This window comes from Scardinius erythrophthalmus (genome assembly GCF_964197995.2).
Source record: "Scardinius erythrophthalmus genome assembly, chromosome: 4".
NCBI classification, from domain to species: domain Eukaryota; kingdom Metazoa; phylum Chordata; class Actinopteri; order Cypriniformes; family Leuciscidae; genus Scardinius; species Scardinius erythrophthalmus.
In genome coordinates this window covers 32,754,604-32,768,058 of record NC_138224.1, presented here as the reverse complement: position 1 = coordinate 32,768,058, position 13,455 = coordinate 32,754,604, and the positions used below count along the sequence as shown (strand labels likewise).

General features: G+C 40.0%; 1 long non-coding RNA gene across 4 annotated transcripts; it reads right to left on the bottom strand.

Annotated features, from left to right (window-relative positions):
- Positions 1 to 389: 389 nt before the first annotated feature.
- LOC308689997 lies at positions 390 to 11,171 on the bottom strand. Of its 4 annotated transcripts, XR_014030105.1 has the most exons (8): positions 11,139 to 11,171; positions 10,954 to 11,061; positions 9,218 to 10,873; positions 8,706 to 8,797; positions 5,255 to 8,585; positions 4,674 to 4,838; positions 4,324 to 4,534; positions 3,851 to 4,109 (listed from the first exon to the last, which is right to left on the bottom strand). It is a non-coding gene; the product is annotated as an uncharacterized lncRNA (long non-coding RNA). The 4 variants fall into 4 exon arrangements; XR_014030107.1 differs by having other exon boundaries at positions 10,954 to 11,168; XR_014030108.1 differs by having other exon boundaries at positions 5,261 to 8,585; positions 10,954 to 11,168.
- Between the last annotated feature and the right edge of the window lie 2,284 nt (positions 11,172 to 13,455).

Genomic DNA, 13,455 nt, shown 5'->3' with positions numbered 1-13,455 from the left:
CATCTCTGGAAAAGATGGTCAAAGTCTGCTGTGCTTTGTGTAATATTTGCCCATCTGTTGTGCCCTCAGAATAGAGGGTAACATTGTGTTCCCAGTGTAACACATAATAATACGAATTGTGTAATATTTGCCCATCTGTTGTGCCCTCAGAATAGAGAGTAACATTGTGTTCCCACTGTAATAATATGAATTGTTGTTCGTTTTTATACAATTCTGTTTTATATTTGCAATAAAAAAACAGGTTTCAGTAAACTACATTGCTTTTATTCTATTCATTGTTAATTATTCATAAAAATAAAATAATGCATAAAATAATGTATATTACAACTTCATTAAATCATGGTAAAAAAAAAAAATACTTCAGTAACCGTCAAATATTATTTAAGTTTCATGGAGATTATGTTGAAAGGACGCTGATGTAAATAAGGGGTGAAACTGATTAATCAAAACACTTTTGTAAATATATACACGTCAAATAACTACACGTTTTCTTCTGCACTCCACACATTTCCATGTCTTCGGTACCCTGCTCAATTTAAGGCAAGACTTGTGAAAGTGCTTCCGCGTACATTGTCCAGATGTGCAGGTGATGTCATCTGTGTCACAAGGTTTACCACAGTAGCATCCCATTTCAGATGGCTGTTCAGTGGTTGTAGTGTGTGTGGGAGTATGGCGTGGAGCTGTATACCATTTTCCCAGCAGCTCTGGTAGTACTCTAGTCTTGATGAATTCAACCGCTTTGAGGTAAGCATTGTGGAAGAAAACAGGATCATACTTGATCCGCTGGATGAAAATCTCCTGCGGTGTCCATACAATAAAGTCACAGTAACTCACCATGGAAACATGCATCTGAACTTGCACTTGATACATGAACTTGTGGTCAGTCTTAAGCTCCATTGTCCCATCCTCTCCTATGCATAGACAGAATGATGAATCTCTGCAGCTTTCGTTGAGTGAACGGTCCCTGCTGTTGAATGGGCATTTTATCTCCAGGACGCCGTCACCATGGCAAGTGCATGTTACCATGCCGTCGGGTGATGCTCCAATCCAGGGTAGGTCTGGGTTGATGATGAATCCAGATGCTTTAACCTGGAATGTATGCACAATATATAGATAAACAGTAAATAAATATTGATAGGCTGTACTTGTATTAATTGTTGACAGACCTGGAAGTCTCCATGGTGATCTTGCATCATAGATGTATAGTGTGCCCTTGCTCTTTCCTCATTCACTTGACCCCATCTGACAAAAATTTAAATACAAACTGTTTAATAAAATGTATTTGTCAGAATGACATTTACTGGCTATCAACATTTACCTTAAAGGTAAGTATCCCTCATGTTGTTTCAAAGCTGTATGAATTTCTTTCTGTTGCTGAACAGAAAGGAAGATATTTCAGTAACCGACTTTATCAGTAACAGTTTTTGGGTCCCATTGACTTCCATAGTATATTTTTATCCTACTATGGAAGTCAATGGGACCCAAAAACTGTCTGGTTACTGATATTCTTCTAAATATCTTCCTTTCTGTTCAGCAGAAGAAAGAAATTCATACAGGTTTGAAACAACATGAGGGTGAGTATATATGATGACAAAATTTTCATTTTAAAAGTGAACTTCTCCTTTAAGGTGTTGCACTCTGACCGCAAAACTGTCATAAATGCCTTTATGCTTCTAATTTGCTTGTAAACTGCTTCTCCTCATTTACTTGTATTGAATGGCTAAAGAGAGTACATCATGGCAAGTAACCATGTTTAAAGGACAACTCCAGTGAAAAATTAACCTTGGGGTAATTAACACATGGTTACCGAGTCGATCGTTCCCTGGGGTGCGTTTTCATGATAATCGAATGTAAAGAGTTTTATTTATAAAAACAGATTAGCTCATAACAGTAGTATATGGGGCAGAGAGTAAGTAAAACTAGTCGAGCCACGAACGCCGTGCTACGTTAGATTTCACAAACATAATTCCTATCGACCATCTCACGTAGCAGGGCGTTCGTGGCTCCACTAGTCGAGACTGTTTTCCAAGATGGCTCCTGCCTGTAAATGCGTAATGTACTGGCTTTATAAAGTATCTTCTTATTAAACTGTCTGTACACTTACAAAGTTCTCCATGCTTCGTTTTGCATGTAGGGACCCTCATTATGCTACCGTGTTAGTGTGAGGCTATTTTGAGCCTTGTTAGTGGTATTAACTAGCGATTTATTTTTACTTACACTCTGCCCCCATATACTAGTGTTATGAGCTAATCTGTTTTTATAAATAAAACTCTTTATATTCGATTATCATGAAAACGCACCCCAGGGAACGATCGACTCGGTAACCATTTGTTAATTACCCCAAGGTTCATTTTTCACTGGAGTTGTCCTTTAATTGTGCTTTATTCTATTTACCTTGTTGCCTCATGACAATTCATTATCTGCTAATGTGAACATGCCTACAGAGAGCGCATGCTATTGAAACGCGGGTCTCAGGTGCACACACCCCCGCTCAGCCCTGCCCTCGGTTCGTACCCTCTATCTCCACTTTTCCAGCATTTTTCAAATATTGCCAGTGGGTTGAGTCAGGCTCTGACCAGGGGTTTAGTTACCCTTTAAGATCGTTTCCTGGTTCTGACACTCGCCCGCCCTTGACCTATGTACAATTATTTATATTTGCTTATTTGTTGTTATGTTGCAGGGAGACACAGATAGATCCTCATTGGAAGTATCCCTGTCAAATACTGATGAGACCTGGAGTCCTCCCCAGAGCAGCTGCCATGAAGCATCACATGGAAGAACAAAATGTGGGGATAGAGGAAAAAGAAAAGGGATGGGAAGACCAAAAGGGATGGGAAGAGCTTACAGAGTGGAAGAAAAAACTGGAGCTGTTGAACTCAGCAGTGTAACAAGAGGAAGAACAGCAAGTAGACGTAGAAGGTCTACAGGGGGAAGACAGGCAGCAAGAGGGAGAGGAAACACTGCATCATCTGGACTGTGTGAAGAGGACAGATTGAGGGTGTCTAGGCTGCAAGAGGACAGGTTGTTGATGACACAGGTGAGTAGGGACATACGTCAAGTATCCAAAATAGTTTCAGCGTTTGGCATAAAATTTTGTAATGTGCAATTTCAGAATCCTATAGGAAATATGAACGTGGCTCAAGGACTCTTGCTTAGAGTCATGAATAGAGAACCAGGCCTCATCTTTGATGTCCCCCAAAAACCTGCTCATCAAGAGGAACAACAATTACAGGATGTACCTTGATGGTGTTCTTGTACAAGATGCATTAAAATGCCATCTGATATTGAAAAAAAATGTCGTGGCATGACAGAGGGCATATGTGTAAGCATGTTGCCCCACATGTCGTTACACATATTGGATGAGCAGGTACTGCGCTTGTCACGCCGTTTAAGAAACGACATTTATGCCATTCATGACACACAGGAACCTGGGGATGACAACCGGGAATACCACTATGCTGCTTACAGAAATCTGAGTTGTCATCCCTTGCTGCTGTGTGCGCAGAGTACGTGAGAAATTCCCTGACCCAAATGGGCAGTACACTGGATTCATCGCTGCTGTGTTGTAGAAGCATGCTGCTTAGTCTCCTATAAACGGGTATTTATGTTTAAAAGACTTGTTTATTTTTTTTAGTTGTTATTTATAATTATTTATTCAATGTTACATTGTAATTCTTATTTATATGTTGTCTTACCTGTTTGGTAAAAAATTGGTTTGCCACTCTTCAATTTAAAATGTTTGTATTACAAATATAAAGAATATGTTATTCTATTCTGCCTTCTTCATAAGAACCTGTTTAGAAGAGTGATAGTGTAGGCTAAATAAAACAACTGTTTTTTTTTTTTTTTTGTAAGGTTTATTTATAACAACAAATAAAATAAAAATTTGTGTGAAATGATTTACAATTTATTTACATATTTGATAACTTGTCTAAGGTGTCATAGTTACAAACATTTTTAGGTATATGCATCAAGTTTCAGGATAAAATTTAACTACAAAAATAGTTTGGCTGGCTCAGTTGAAGGTAGACTTCTGAACTTGGGGGTTCAGATTGCTGAGGTTTTAGCTCAGTGCTCGACTCTTGACTCTGGTAGTGTAGAGCTTGCTCCTTTTTGAAAGAAAAAAAAGAAGAATTTAAATTAGATGAAAAGTGCAATTTATAAATGAAGCATAACATTGTACTGATCAATAACACTAGTAAATAAAATAGAGAGTTATCATTCAATCTGTCCTAAATTACGATAAATAACTTATTTATATTTTAAATTTATATATAGATCCCAAGACAGACATCTTTGCTAAGATTTTTTTGCTGTACATACCTATGCCTCTACTGACATGTGACTCCAGAATGCTGTCAATGTCCTGGGGTCCTCAGGCCTTGGAACCCTATGCCTTGGCATCCCCACATCAGCCTGGAGTCTTGTGCGCACAATTTCCGCTTGCAGATCAGGAATGTAACTGTAGTCTTTTGCCATCTTCAAGGCATATACAGTCCATCTACCAGTTTTCTTCTGGAACTGTCTACGAAAGCTGTAATGAAAAATAATTTGGCTTTAGACAAAAAAAAAATCACCCAGAAATATATGGATAATAAGACACATTCGAAAGACGAAATATCAAGTTCTACAGAAAGTTCTGAGTGATTGAAAATATATTTTTTAAATCTTACATCTTTTGGGCATTGTTGTTGAGCATTGGTGGTCGATCTATATGGTTGTTATAATCCAGGGCTGCGAGGAGAGTTCTTGCCTCGTAGACCAGTGGTGAGAAGCTGAACCGCTTGCTGACGTACATCAACAAGTGATTATGGAATGATTCCAGCTCACAGGTTGATCTGGAGAAACAAATTAGCCTATGTTCATGTGGCGAGGTGATGGATCGGGTAAATTACGTTTACACTTATGAGGAAAAGTATAACTAAATGGAGAGCAGACTACGCCACCCCGTTTCACTAAACGGGGAAATTTATACAAGACACGCTGGTTCGTGACCACAGACGACAAGAGACGTGGATCAGAATACAAAAATACTTTTTTTATTTTATCAACAATAATTTAATATATAAAAACTTTGAGGTGGACAAAAGTTTTGCACTGTTACGTGTGCACCAGGCCAGAAATAAAGAAAAGAAAACAAAAATAAAGAACACAAAAGCACTTTTGGGCTGAGGCTTGCCAGCAGGGAGCTAGCTGGACAGTGAGTGTCCTAAGATCACACCACTCATCAAATTCCACTCCACACAACACTCACACTCACTAGGTGAAAGACACACAGGTGCCAACGGCAAAACACTCTGTGAAGGAACCACCACCGAAAGAGGACAGACAGCTAGCTTCCCTGCATGGGGCGGGCCTGCAGCTCCTAAAAAAAACAACAACAAAAAAACAACAATATAATATACTTTCACAGTTGACTGCAAACGTATGAAATTATAATAAAACAAATTCAACAAAGAAATCTCTGCAAATTACTGGGCACAGTTAACCTGGCTGGTGGTGACCTAGAAGGTTCACAATATGGCCACGTTACAGCCGCCAAAGGCTATGAACGAGTAAAATGAACCACAAAAAAATACAATTAAACATTAAATCACAACAATTGAATCCAGGATTACAAAAAAACAAAAAGAAAAAGTTACTCCCTTCATAGTCTTTGAGGAACGCACAGGGCGAAGAGCTCAAAGACAACCAAACGGCTGGTGGTGATAAACATCCAGTAGGGCTAGATTATGCCATCACATGCAGCTACGTCATGCATGGACGGACAGCTCGGAAACTAGCCACACACTAGTACCACCAGCGTTTACAACCAAATACAGATACAATATAAACTAATGAAAACAATTAATGAATCACGCTGGTCACAGTGATATTAAATGGCAGCAGAACAAAACAGTGCCGTCTTAACGACGTTGTCAATGGGGCATTTTGCCCCCGGTCCACAGTGATGAACCGCTCACAAGTGGTTTAATGCACTAAAAGAAATGAAAACAATTAATAAATGAATTTAAAAAAAAAAGAAACACCCACCTCAGGTTATGCAAGTGGTTAGATTTACCTACCCAATGGTAGATCGCTAGACCCACAGAAGATTCAGTTACTCACACGCAGTCTCGTTCACAATAGGCAACCCACAAGTGTACAGAGCTGTTGCATCTGCTCAAACACATTAGCCGTGCTATGATGGAAACATGGGTTTACCGGAAATCACATCAAAACAAACGTTAGTCTGTCAGAATAAACATACCTCGGATAGGGACAGCCTGCACCCAAAAGCAACGTCGCATTGATTTGAACAGTAACCCGGCTAAAACATGTACACATTCACTATTAATGTGGGAATGCATTAGCAACAACATTAGCCAAACAGCTAGGTACATACCTCCCACGGAACTGCGCACGCACCCACAACAACGTCCGTGACGATGACGTATGCCCAGGTGGCCTGAACTCCGCCTTAAGTAAGCCAGGGGTGGCTGCCGATAGGCTGTCACCCCCGTCACTCAACACAAATCACAGGGCGGAATCTAGCCCGCCTTGCCACATTCATATTTCGAGTAGTATTCAAAACATTGATCACAGTGATGACTACTGGTGACTAATTCCATTTTGAGACAGACATGAAGGTGCTTCCATAAGTTACCTGAAAGGTAGATATCGATGGACATTTCTGAGCCACCTCTTTTTTAGAACTATCGCTTCCAGTGCCTTGTGAGCTTTGGAACCACTCTCCAGCCATTGCTTGTCTTGTATTTCTGGCAGGCTACCGTGCAGGCAGTGACCAAGGTACCATTCGTGCTCATTTGTAACATGGTGAAGCACATTGCTCCATAGTTTCTAAATTACAAATCTTGTAATCAGACCATACAGTCAAAGAACAAATAAAGCCTAGATATTGTCGGTATTGTAATGTGTTTTATAATGAGTATGCTGTGCACAAATAGAATCTTATCCTAAAACACTGAATCTCACTTCACATAGAAGCATTGTACTTGTTGCATGCAAGTTTGCTACATGGAAATGTTGTTGTATTTAGTCACAGGAAGAGATGACTACAATGATATATTACTTATGTGGCAGTACGAGCGGTATTACAGGAAAAATTTGCGACTACGCCACCTGGGGAATTTCGCCCCGGGAAATATAGATTAAACTCAAATAATTCTTAGGTCACTCAGGTTCGACTCTCTTTAATGAAGTAGGCAGAAACGTGGGTATGAAAACGTACAAAATATTTATTAATACAAAATTTAGAGCACGATAAAAATCACAATAATGAGCAATGATTGTACAGACTCAAAAAGCCATTAGGCCAACAGTTTAAAAATAAACAAAATCACAACCACACTCAAACATTTACTTGGCTGATACACAATTTACAAAGACACAAAACACACACAACTTACAGGGCTGAGGTCCACCATAGGAGAGATCACTAAGCTGAGCAACCAAAAGCACACTCACACACACACCACTGTGCACTTCAGATCACACCACAACACTTCAAAAGTGTCACACGGCAAAGGTTCAGAAGAGCACCACCACCATAGAAGATCCAACAACCGTGGGACCTCAGCGCCTGAAAGTAAATCAAAATTTATAAACAAACTTTTTAAAAAAAACGTACATTCAACTCACATTTTGTCATGGTGTAATCATGAAACAGATACTCATAAAAATACAAGCAGCCACAGTTTGATGGCATCCGGTGCAAGTTGCAATACACAGTCTTTAAATAAATAAAAACAATTTAACTCAATTTGACAGAGTTAAACTATCAGAAGATAACAGACAAACCAGACAGCAACAATTCCCTCCATATACTGGGAAGATACGATGTTTTCGCCGTACAGCCGCAGAGAAACAACCAGGCTGTAATGTTAACTGTAGCGACACAGTATAGAAAGCAACGCCACGGACGAGAAGTGAATCTGAATAAATAAAAAGAACAGCACTACTAAAAATGTTATGCCTAAATGCTAAATGTTAAACTCATAACTTAGTTACATGCATGTTAAACTTACCGAAAGAGGATGATACAAACGCACGGTGCGTTTCCCTTTCGTCACAGACGCTCTAATTTCGTGCGATCAGCTGTTCAGCTGGAGTACAGGGACACTGCGCACAGCTCCAAACATCAGACGATCCCAAACCAAAACAAATAGTTCGCCCTACACAACCCATTCGCACATACCTGATTGTAAAGCAGCGCACAAATGCCCCGATCAAGATAATGCCAAGGACCAGGCGGAGAGAAGAGACAGGCTAAACATAACACGAATAGTCAGTGCCATACACACAGAGATAAAAACAACCATTGCTATAGCTAATGCACATACCTTCAGTCACTGCAAACAACGGACGGAGGCGGAGTCGAACGTGACGCATTCCCGGCTACAGCCAACCAGCTCTTAAATAGGGTGGGTTACCTGCTGATAGGTGCTCACTAATGTCAATCATCTCATTCATTCGGTTACACTTAACTGCTGTACCGTGTTTGCCGCCTTACAACAGATCCAGAAGTGATTCACAATGTGCTTGACCCAGTGCAGCAGGATCTTTTGTCCAGATTGCTGTGCCTCCTAAGTATGCATATAACAGATGTGGTTGAATACATTTTAGAATAAAAACATTTTCATAATAAATCTGCAAAAGATATAGGTTCAAGTATTTAATAAAAATGAAAAAAGAAGTAAACATACTGCAGTAATCATCTTGGCTAAATTCTTTGCTCCATGCCATATGTCCCATGAGTGCAGAACTCCAGTGTCCTTATATCGCCCAGTTGTTTGATCTTGTAATGCAAAACAAAACAACTATTTATACACATTTGCTGAATATCAAATTCAAATATATATTTTCCTTGTATATGTGGCAGTTTGAGACTTTAGGTGAATTCCGACTACGCCACCCAGATGTAATCCGGGAACCCAGTGAGTACATAAAGCACACAGGTACGCAATGGCTGAGTCAGATACCAGGCAATGGTGAAAGTACAAACAGTTTATTGAAAAAGCATAATTTACTAAACACACTTTTTAATAAAGAATCTTAAAACCAGACACGTCACACATTACACACACACACACACACACACACACACACACACACACACACACACACACACACACACCACTTCAGAACCTGGGGAATTTGTCCTGGCTATCAGATCAACACTGCAACCACTCGTGTTCTCTCACAACACTACACTCACTGTGAACACTGCAGACTGTCAATCAAACCACCACCACACCCAGAAGACTTCAGGAACCACGAATGGCCCCAGATTCTGAAGGAAAAGGACAAAGAATATTCAATACAAAAAAAATGATACACGAAACATGCACTCTCACATCAAGGGTGTCAAAGAAGCATATACAAATCACACGCACGGCCAAACAGGCCAGTTTCTCTATAATGAACGTGCTCAGCACGTTAGCGGGAGATTCTAGACCACCCCACAAACTTCCTGACAGAGAAATGAACGACAATGTCACAAACAGTAGATCAGGTCATCACACAATAATGAATGCAGAATTCGGATTAAACACCCATATATAAACTATATAAATACAAGGGTGACATAGAGAATTTGTCAGTGTGCAATTATTTCCCCCCAACCTCAGTTCAACAGTCGAGGAATACTGTCACATTAAAGGCCCTTTCACACTGGACGCGATTTTGACGCACGAATTCGCGCGATGGGTTTATTTTTTGATCAGCTGTTTGTGTAATGAGCGCTTCCACACCGAACGCGAATGTGCTGAGGCGAAAAAACGACTTTTATTTTTTTCGCTTCGATGTCGATTTTTTTTTTTACTTTTGCGGCGACAGAATAGGCTTCAGCCAATTCACATACTACAAGGACAACGATTTGAAAGACAATGTGTGGCGTAGCATTGCCAACCAACCGGTTATCACGACTGTGAGTGTGTTGTGTGATAGTCCTGTGCTGTGTAGGCTAGCAGGCCAAACTACATTTGGGATAGAAAGCTAACACTATTATCGTCAAAGATAGAGACAGAGACCGTGTTTACTTTGAACACGTAACAAAATGCAGTGAGACTATTTAGGGCTGCTTTTAGTAGGCTATACTATACATTCTTTGTGTGATATTTCTAGTCGAATGATTTTTAACTTACTTCATGTGTTACATGTAATGTGTAGTTACATTACAAAACGCACTGTTGAAGACGCAAAAAAAAAAAAAAAACTGCACATAAGCATACTCCCCTTCAGACTTTCTGTTCTGTAAGATTGGGTGCACCCAAAACCTTCTTTTCTGTCTTTTAAATAAAATGAAAAGCTCGTCTTCACTGGATGCTATGACTATGACTGGATGATGATGATGATGATGATGAAGTGTCCATGTTTTCTCAGCTGTCGGCGCGATTCGCGCGAAAGTTTTGGAATGTTGAAGCTCTCTGAACGTCACAGACGTCGCAAATTCGCGTCGCGGCTGATGTGAATGGTTTTGATGCGAACTATTCGCACACGAACTATTCGCTTTTTCGTTTCGCTTTTTCGTTACGCATCCGGTGTGAAAGGGCCTTAAGGATCGATTTTAGAAATATCCGGGCAGGCTGTACGTTCGACGCGTGTTTCGATCGGCTTGAATACAGTCCACAACCGGATGGAAGCAGTCACACTGTTGAAATAGAATACAGCTTCTCAGATAATAGTAGACAGTTTGAGTAAGAGACGGAAATGAGGGCGAGCACGGTAATTTATACGTGAAACGCCACCCCATCCACTTCAGGGTCGTTTAGTATCACGTAGACAAACTCAGTCAGTAAGTAGCATGAGCCGACAGCGTCTGCCAGTCTTCAAGGTCTGCCAAGCCTGCTGCAACACCTCCACGCTTGTATCGCTGTTAAAATATAACATTAAGTTAAGGAGATGATCCTCCCACTTTAATCGTTAGCTTAGGCATAAGAGAATATCACATACCTGTGGTAAATGACTCGCGGTGCTCAATGCACTCAATAACGTGCTAATAAAGAAAAACTCGTAGTGATATCTGTTTGCCTCTCGTGTCTGCTAGTCTTCTCTGCCGCACTGCAAGGTAAACGAGTCCCAAAATCACCCTTCCTGATCCGAACATTCAAGATGCGTTAGACGCAAAAAGCCCTTACCTCCTGAACCGAAAACGGCGCCCCGAAAGTGACGTCACTTCCCAGAAACGGAATAAACGCTCACCCAGATGTCCGTCGCATCTCCTTTTATCCTCGCGGAAACGCCATATTTGGGAATTAACCCCGTGATGGCTGATAACATCACCACATATATAATATGGCAAGTACTACCAACTTACTCACAATAGATGCGATTTGTGCGTGAGCATCGGTGCATATTTCTGAAATCCGCACTTCGCGAAGAAGCTTGTCCATTGTGGCTACAAAAGCCTCTTTCTCCATTATGACAGAATTACGGCTGGTCTGCCTTTTATCGATAGTGACAACAGAGATGATTTCCTTAGAATCATTCTCCATTGCTGTGTACGAGCAATACTGGGCACAGTATCCGGGGCTATCCATTCGTCCATCTGCTGTGTAGAGCACAATAAATCAATAAATGAGATTTGATTTCATATTTCAGAAAAATGCACAACAATAATAATAAAAAAAAATAAGCAAGAGGCTAAAAAATTAAAGAAATGTAATTTTTTTTTCTCAATATTACGCATAACACTTTTCAGCAGGTAGAATGACATGTAGGTATTCCATAGATTTTTTTAAATGCCATATAGGACATACCTAATACAACTACACCATCCTTACTCTTCATACGTTGCATTGCAGCACATCTTTTGTCCTCCCACATGTCCTTTATTGCTCCTAAGTAGTAAGTATCCTGAAAAAGTGTCCTTCCCTACAAAGCCCAAGTTCATGTAATTAAACAGGTGTGACACTTTGTAGTAGTTATTTCCCGACAGCAGAATGTTGGTGGCATCATGAAGTCTCCTGCTTGCATTCCAAATTTCAGTGTCGGCTGCGAATTCCAAGTCCACACTTTGTGCCCATTTGAACAGATCTATAAGATAAAATACACAAGAGTGATTGCAATGCATACAAACAGCGAATTTTAAAAAATTATCTGCATTGAATTAAAATGTATATGGATTACAATTAAAAACTACTTTTAAAATCTTCATTGGAATTGGAAACTGTGTATTCAGTTATACATCATTTATTATACATCATTTATTATACACCATTGAAAATGTATCTTGAACACCTGCCATTACTCACCCTGGCAGGTGTTCATTACTCACCCTCATGTTATTCCAATCCCGTAAGACTTTCGCTCATCTTCGGAACAAAAATTAAGATATTTTTGATAAAATCTGAAAGCTGGATCACTCCTCCATTCTAAGTAATTGAAACTTGCCGGCCCAGAAAGTTAGTAAAGACAATGTTTAAAATAGTCCAAGTGTCTACATGGGCTCAACCTTAAGTTTATCAAGTGACAAGAATACTTTTTGTGCTCAAAAACAAAACAAAAATAATGACTTCTCTTCTCTTCCATGTCATTCTCCTAAGCTATTGACATAGTGTAACAGCGCTGCGCTTCTGGGTTGTACGTCAGAACGTAGGCTCACTATTGCTGGTCATGTGAAGAAAATTAATAGTTGAATAAAGTTGTTATTTTTGTTGTTTTTTTGCACACAAAAAGTATTGTCATCGCTTAAAAAAAGCCACTGTAGTCACTTGGACTATTTTAACGATGTCTTCACTAACTTTTCTGGGCTGGCAGATATCAATTACCTTGCAGCCTATGGAGGAGTGAGCCAGCTCTCAGATGTCATCAAAAATATCTTAATTTGTGTTCTGAAGATGAACGAAAGTCTTACAGAGTTGGAACAACATGAGGGTGAGTAATTACTGACAGAATTTTCATTTTTGGGTGAACTAACCCTTTAAAACTGTTTAAATGTGTAAACTGGCAAGACAAAACACGTCCAAATTATAAACATTCACTCTATGATGGTTCAATTTAGCAGTTAATCCGCGAACTGTGTGGCAACTGGTCTGTACGAATCAACTGCGATCCGTTGCACCCCTAATGTTTAGGCATTTCATGACCCCAAATTACATTCAAATTAAAATCAAAAAAGGCGCAGTGCTTTCTGCAATTGGGTCAGGTCATGTTCACACCTTAAACAAACCGTACCAGAGTTTGTTTAGAATCGGACCGAGACCACCTCTTCAGCTGGGTCTCTGTACGGTTGTTTGGTCCGCACCCGAATGCGATTGCTGTATTCACACCTGCCCAAAAGATCTGCACTAAGGGGGAAGCGAACTTGAGTTCGATTCAATCGAACCAAACAAGGCAGGCGTGAATTCACCCTTAAGTAGAATATCACAGAGTCAGGTTTACAAACACTGACTTCATGCAGGACTCCTAGATGGAGCTTTTTGCAGGAGGGACAATGTCTCTTCAAATCACACT